The sequence below is a fragment of the Chrysochloris asiatica genome, unplaced genomic scaffold, assembly GCF_000296735.1.
Source record: "Chrysochloris asiatica unplaced genomic scaffold, ChrAsi1.0 scaffold00037, whole genome shotgun sequence".
NCBI lineage: Eukaryota > Metazoa > Chordata > Mammalia > Afrosoricida > Chrysochloridae > Chrysochloris > Chrysochloris asiatica.
In genome coordinates this window covers 21,942,597-21,950,366 of record NW_006408555.1, presented here as the reverse complement: position 1 = coordinate 21,950,366, position 7,770 = coordinate 21,942,597, and the positions used below count along the sequence as shown (strand labels likewise).

The window sequence follows — 7,770 nt, the reverse complement described above, 5'->3', positions numbered from 1 at the left end:
TAAATAAATAAATAAAAGAAAAATGTAAAAACTTAAAAAAAAGAATATCTATTAGGATAAATTCCTAGAAACAGAATTTCTGGCTTAACGGAATTTAGATTTTTTTAAAGTAACACATGTCTTCTTAAAAATGCAAGACAAATGTTATAAAATATGAAATATTTGGTTTCCCTATTCAAATAAAAGAGTAACAAATCATTTTTCCCTATTCCCAGTCACTGTAAAGGTAACCAAAACAGATTTGGATCCAAAAGGAAGCTGATACTTTGCTCTTCACCAGTGACTTCCCCTTTGCATTTAAGATGTATTATTTTTATATTATTTTTTCTCTCTTCTATTCTAAAAACCTAAAAGAGTAGATCTGAATATTTTTCTAATCATTTTATAAATAGCAGCTTTATGGAAATATAAGTCATGTATTATACAATTCACCTATTGAAATGTGCATTTCAGTGGTATTGAATATTTTCGTAGTTGTTCAGACTTTACCACAATCAATTTTACAACATTTTCATCATCCTCAAAGAGAAACTCTGTACCCATTAGCAGTCATTCCTCATTTCTCCAGTGCCCCTTCTCTCCCATCCCCCAAGCCATAGCCAACCACTAATGTACTTTCTGTTTATATGGTTGGTAGTGTGCTGTGGAATCGGTTCTGACTCATAGCGATCCTGTATTGGGTTTCCGAGGCTATAAATCTTTATAGGAGCAGAAAGCACCATCTTTCTTCCACAGAACCGCTGGTAGTTTTGAACTGCTAACCTTGAGGTTAGCAGCCCTACTTGTAACCACTATGTTACCAGAGCGCCTTTTCTGTCTGTATGGATTTTCCTATCTCGACCTTTCATGTGAATGGAATTATATAATATGTGGTCATTTATGTTTCTTACAGTTTTGGGGGAGTTTTTTTGGTTGAAATATGTGAGAATTAAGTGAACAGGAGATTTTCTAGGTCTTTCTTCCTCACAACAATTGGGTGAGTTTGACTCACCAATCTTTTTGTTAGCTGCTGAGTGATGAGAACCCATTATATCATCAGGGTGAGGTTACACTTAAACTTTTACTGCTGAAAGCATAGAAAATCACTGAGCAGCATGCCACAGGATCATCTCAACGTCAATACTGTTTTAATCAAAATACATTGCTGGCTTTGTAATGAAAGTCTTTGTGAGAGAAAAGTTTGTTTTACAAAGTTGATTAGCATCTTTTTGGTATGTGAAATACTTTTAATATGCCTGTTTTTCCTATGCTTTGCCCAAAACACAGGTCAGAATGTTTTTATGAACACTTGCCAGTTTGAGTTCACCTTTACTTTCCATGTATCTAATCTGTTATACTACATTCTAAAATGCACAATCATTTCCTACAGTGAGAGCAGGAGTAGGTGTCTCTCACACAATCATTTGATTATCACCCAAGGAATTGATGTGCCATGTTTCCTTGAATCCTACACTGGCCCAGAAATTACCCCATTTTCTAATTACAAAGGAATGATCAAGTATGTACCGCCAAGGGTTATTATGAAGGTTATGGCTATAAAACCTCATGTCAAAGTTCAGAAAACTTTTCAATTCAGTAACAAAAACAGCCACATAAAACCTCAACCCTTTAATTGTTATATATTTTTAATTGCCATGTATGATTATCTTCACTGCTTGTTTAGTAAAGAGAGAATAGCCCCTGTCTTCCAGGGAGGTATAAACTCAGAGTTGCCAATTGTATCTGAGAAGCTAAAACTCAAATCAACAGTCCAGAGACCATTTGGCAGTAGTCTGTGTTGCAAATCAGCAGGAAGACGAGTCATGGCTAATATAGGTAGGGACTGTGGGAAACAAAACTGTACTTTGCTATTGGTAACCTTTTTGTGGAAGGTTGTTGGTGGTTCCTGTTAAATGCCGTCAAGTTGGTTCTGACTCATAGTGACCCTGTAGAGGGTTTCTGTGGAACATCTGGTGCTGGTGGGTTTGAAATGCCAGCCCTGTGGTTAGCAGTCCAGTGCTTAACCTACAGCTCCGAACCACGACTCCTAATAGAAGGTTGAGGTAGGTTAAAATTCCTTGGTGAAGTTAAGAATTTGGCAGTATAGGAAAAACAAAAGAAATCTGGATTGTTCTTGGATTGTTTTTGTTTTGTTTTGTTTTATCTAAACTTTTTATTTAGTATTCTGTAGTTGTTGAACACACACTTCAATGGTCTTAATGGGGGGATGGGAAAGGGGAGGCTCTTGCAGAAACCCAAGGAAATGTCAGAAAGGCAATATTTGGCCAGCATTATCCTTTTATTTTAGATTTACTGGGTGAATGACACTTTACTTACTTAAGCATCTATCTCAGGTTTTGCACACTGAGAATATTGAGATTTCAGTTTGAAGACACCCTGAAGTCTTTAAGAGTAGCAAACACAACCACCCTTCTAATATCTAACTCATTTATATAGGCAGAATGATTCATCTCTCCATTTTAGATGTTTGTGGAAGATCTTAATATTGCTTGCCTTATTTACTGGGACAAATCGAATAGGAAGTGGCCTTCAGGGACACTTGAGAGAATTATAACATTAGTACACAAGTCAAGTTTTACACATTTACCATTTGCTCAATGAAGGCAATGTCTTAAAAGCAAAAAAATTAAGCAGGTTTTACATTTTCCTCACAAGAAACACAATTTTTCCTTTTAAGAGTCAGTCCTTGGGTAGTTATGACAGAATAGTTTCCACTTTTTGTTTGTTTCTTTGAACAGGGATTTTGGTCTAAAGTTTTGTTTGTTTTTAGTATCTGCTTCTGCCTCGTCCTCTATCAGATGGGCTTCCTCCCCGGCCACCACCTCTTGGTGCTCCATGGCTTGAACTGCTGTAGAAATCACGTGGAAGAGGGTACCCCCTTTCCATAGAAGGGGGAAGCCCTCTTTCTTACCTGCCTACCCGATCACGACCACTTGAGTAAAGATCACTTCAGCAGCTTGAGTAACTGTCACGACTTCTACCATATCTGTCTCGTGAGCTGCTGTAATCATCGTAGCGACTGCTTCCACCATAAGATGGTGGGGACCTTCGTGTAAGTGGAGCACTACGTGAGTTACCATAGCTCACAGAGGAATCTCTGTAGGAACCTCCACTTGGATGGTCTGAATAGTCATGGTCACAACCGTCACTGTCTCCATCATTACAGGCTCTGGATGGATGGTCATCATGTGAACTGGAATGACCATAATCACAATATGTATAATCTCTTGGTGGTGGTGCATAATCTCTTGTATCATGAGAATTTGGGTAATCTCTGTGTGAATAGCTGTCTTTAGTGGAATATCCATCATCTCTTGGTGAAAAATACACATCTCTACTAGAGGACCGAGGTTCCCTTCTTAGTGGTCGTCTGTAACTATCTCTTCCACTTGATTCAAGGGCTCTGTCTCCCATTCAACTGCTACTGTGAATTGGTCCTGAAAGTGCTGATCTTTTAGGAGGAGAACCACCAGTTCATAGTGGTGGTCCTCTTTTTACTGCAAGTGGTCCCCTGGAAGAACTCTTGTTAAAATTCATGGAATAGCCATCATCCATGTGTCCCCCACATGAAGGGTGTCCCCTGGTTCCTCCACTGCCTCCTCTTCCACCTCAAGGCCTCTTGGTGGACCTCTGTTTCTTAGAGGTGGTGGGGGTCCACACCTGCCACTGTGAAATGTTGGTTTAGTGGTTTGTTCCACCTTGGTAGCTTTCCCATCCAAAGACTTTCCATTCATGTCTCTGGCTGCATCTTTGGCATCTGCTGGGCTTTCAAAGGTGACAAAAGCAAGTCCTCTTTATTTGTTGGTTTCATGGTCTTGCATCAAGAATACTTCGACAATTCGCCCATATTTGCCAAAAACTGCTTCCAGGGCTTTCTCGTTGGGCTCTGTATTGAACCCTCCAGTGACGAGCTTTCCAGGGCGGTCGGCTTCAATCATTTTTCCCCAGTGAATGTTCCCAAAGTGACTACCTTTTCCAGCTCCTGCTTGGTTCACCAGGAGGTGATTCTTTGCAACTCAGTATGAGGGCTGACTGCCGAGTCAGAGAAAAGAAGGAAGAAACCATTAGCAATACTGCACAACTCTTGGCGTTTTTTTGTTATCTGGAAAAGGATATGTTAGGAGTCCTTTAGTTAAAAGGGGATTGGGGGGAAGCCAAATCAAATTGGCATAAGCATAAAAGGTTATTTATTGGTTTATGTATCTAAAAATTTTCCTAGGTAGAGATACAGTTAGGTCCAAGGATTCAAAAGATGATGTTAGATCGCTTCCTTTTTCTCCCTCCCACTCTTGGCTTGACTTTCTCTCCTCTGTTGGCACTATTCTTAGGTAGTCTTCTCCATGTGATAGCCTTTGGCAGCTCCAGGTTTATAAGTTCAACAGGCAAAAAAGATGATCTTTCCCAGTCATCTAGGATTGCATCTCTTTGCCTATTCCTGAGCCAGCCATTATGGTGGGGATGAGATGGAACTATCTTAATTAGCCAGCCGAGAGGGAGAGAAATTAGTTGGTTAACCCCACTAAAACCACATGGGTTGAGTAGGGAAGGCATTTTTCCCTGAGAAAGACTAGGGTGTTGTTACCAAAAGGTAAGAGTAGATGCTGTGTTACAACCACAATGTCTCTTCACTACTAAGAGAAAATCAAGAGCTAATTTGTCTTTAAAGTACATCTACCTGGATAATATGTACATAGACATGAATAACTTCTCTCTGCTAAAGATTAATGATAAACTAGGCATAAGTGGTCTTAGGGGGAACTTTAGTAATTGTTAAGTGTTGTTGAATAGCTTCCGACTCATACTAATCCAAATAGCTGCTGCTGAGTTTGAACTACTAACCTTGTAGTTCAAACTGGCCTAGCCATCCACTACTTATCCTACAGCATCACACTAGGAATCCACTTTAGTATCAGAGTTTCAGAAAATCTAGATATAGGTCATAGTTGTATAAAGCAAAGCCTGTTTTCCCGATGATACCCATTATAAAGTCACAACAAATTATTTTCCTAAAAAGAAAAATTCACTGGACTTCTGAGTTGAAAATGTAAGGTGAAGAAGTAATTATGATCGCTACATACCTATAATATGTAACAAACCTTGTAAAATATCAGTGATTAAGCATATGCTAGAATTACAGTTACCACTACCAAGTCACTTTTCCTTTGGGACTCTTTTAGAACTTGGAAGGCATTTCCTTGTTTTCCCTTAGTAAGCAACTCGTTTACACCCCCCCTTTTTTTTTTTAAAGACACAGTCATTTTTCCCTATGCAAGAATGTCCCCTTACTGCCCTCTTGAAGTCCAAGAACATCTCCATGGTTTTGCATCATAGAGCGAACTGTAACTCTAATCTCACGTTTTGCCTACAGGGAAGTTGTCAAATTCAGGTTCTGCCACAGCCTGAAACTCCCTTAAGAGCAGAATTTCTGCTTGTATAAAGTAGGCACCAACAAAAATGACCAGGGATTCATGACTTACTAACACATACAGAGACATCTCATTTTTTTGGAAGCTAAGGAAAGGTGCTTTATTGACTATGCAAAGGCTTTTGATTGTGTGGATCATGACAAGCTATGGACAACATTGCAAAGTATGAGTATTCCTGAACACTTAATTGTGCTCATGAGGAATCTGTACATGGACCAGGAGGCAGTTGTTCGAATAGAACATGAGAACATTGAATGGTTTAAAATTAAGAAAGGTGTGCAACAGGGTTGTATTCCTTCACCATACTTACTCAACATGTATGCTGAGCAAACAATCTGAGAAACTGGGTTATATGAAGGAAAACGTGGCATCAGGATTGGAGGAAGACTCATTAACAATCTGCGATATGCAGATGATACAACCTTGCTTGCTGAAAGTGAAGAGGACTTAAAATATTTACTCATGAAGATCAAAGAGCACAGCCTTTAGTATGGATTGCATCTCAATGTAAGAAAAATGAAAATCCTCACCACTGGACCAATCAACAGCATTCTTATCAAAGGAGAAAAATTTAAAGTTGTCAAGGACTTCATTCTTCTTGATCAACTATCATCACTCATGGAAGCAGCAGTCAAGAAATCAAACGACGTATTGCATTAGGCAAATCTGCTGCATAAGACCTTTTTAAAGTGTTGAAGAGCAAAAATGTCAGCTTGAAGACTAAGGTGCGCCCGACCCAAGCCATGGTATTTTTGATCACCTCATATGCATGCGAAAGCTGGACAGTGAATAAGGAAGATCGTAGAAGAATTGATGCTTTGAGTTATTGTGTTGGAGGAGAATATAGAAAGTGCCATGGGCTGCCAAAAGAACCAACAGATCTGTCTTGGAAGAAGTGCAGCCAGAGTGCTCCTTGGAGGCCAAGATGGCCAAACTTCATCTCTCATACTTCAGACATATTGTTAGGAGGGACCAGTGGCTGGAGAAGGATATCATGTTTGTTAGGGTGGAGGGTCAGAGAAAAAGAGTAAGACCCCCAGCGAGATGGATTGGCAAAGTGGCAGCATCAATGGGCTCAAGTGTGGCAACGATAGCAAGGTTGGTCCAGGATCAGGCAGTGTTACATTCTGTTGTGCATAGGGTCACTATGAGTCGGTACCGACTCGATTGCACCTAACAGCAACAACAAAGAAAGGTGAGGTGGGAGGGCAGAAAAAAGGATGTGCAGACAGGGTGCAGCCCTCAATAGTGCCAGATGTACCACCATCATGGCTAAAAGATGTGGGAAAGGAGCTGCATCAAGAAAGAATGGAGTCCAGATGATACCCAAGTCACAACCTTCAACATATGAGTAGAAAATAGAATGCAGACGTTGGCCTGCAAGATTGTCAGCTTAACACAGGAATCTGTCCAATGGGGTCCTCCTTTTGGCCCCATCATATTGAGTGTGGGCTGCTGTAGAGTGTGAGATCTGGAAGCTTTTTTCCTGTGAATGACTCTAGCCTAGCAGAACTTCATTCTATCTTGTGCCTAGGTTTAAGTGTTCAGATGCCAATTTTTCTTGAGTATCTCATGCACCTCTGACAGCTGAACAGTCTAAGTTAGAAATAGTATATTTAAGAGTGAGTTGTGGGGCCACTTTCCTTGCAGGAACATTCCTAAACACACCCCTTAATGGTCGCCTAGTTGTGATGTCATATCCCAAGAGTTTCAAACTGTAAACTTTCCTATCTGCAACAGTTCTCTGTTTTGAGTGGACTCCTGGTATGGCGCTGTAGGATCAGCACTGGACTGCCAACCACAAGTTTGGCAGTTCAAATCCACCAGCTGCTTTGAATAAGACTAGTGTGAGTGTGTGATGCATGCCTGCTGTCATCAGTCACGGTTGTGGGAGGATATTGCCTTGTTCCCTGTGCCCAATAAAGGATCACCACGTGGAGTTAGAACTTAGGAAACTCATGTTGTCTGGGATTTCCCTCACCTGGGTGATCTATGTCTCGGTCTTGTGTTTGCTCATGTCTAAGACTTAATAAAGAGTCTGTACAGGGACAGGCAACTTAGACATTGGCTACCTAAAATGGAGGGGTGGGGGCGTTATAAAGGCACTAAGTAACTGGCTTACACAAGTTCTCAAGAGAGAGTTTAATTTTAGAACAAACAAGATGGCAGATCAGGTGGACGTATAGCAGGAGAGCTCCGCCAACAACAACACAGAATACCTGACCAAGCAGGCTCAGGTATCAGAGCCAGAACTCTGAACCACATATAAAGGAATACTTAGAAGGTTGGAAGGCTCACAGCTGGGGGAATTTGTGGCAGAAGCAAGAAATCTATTGCTTTCTAG

General features: G+C 40.5%; 1 protein-coding gene and 1 pseudogene across 1 annotated transcript in view; one reads left to right on the top strand and one right to left on the bottom strand.

Moving 5' to 3' along the window:
* TANGO6 (transport and golgi organization 6 homolog (Drosophila)) overlaps window positions 1–7,770 on the top strand; it is a 242,816-nt gene that overhangs the window by 125,632 nt on the left and 109,414 nt on the right. The gene's annotated exons all lie outside the window — the stretch shown is intronic.
* Window positions 2,767–3,938, bottom strand: LOC102835541 (annotated as a pseudogene).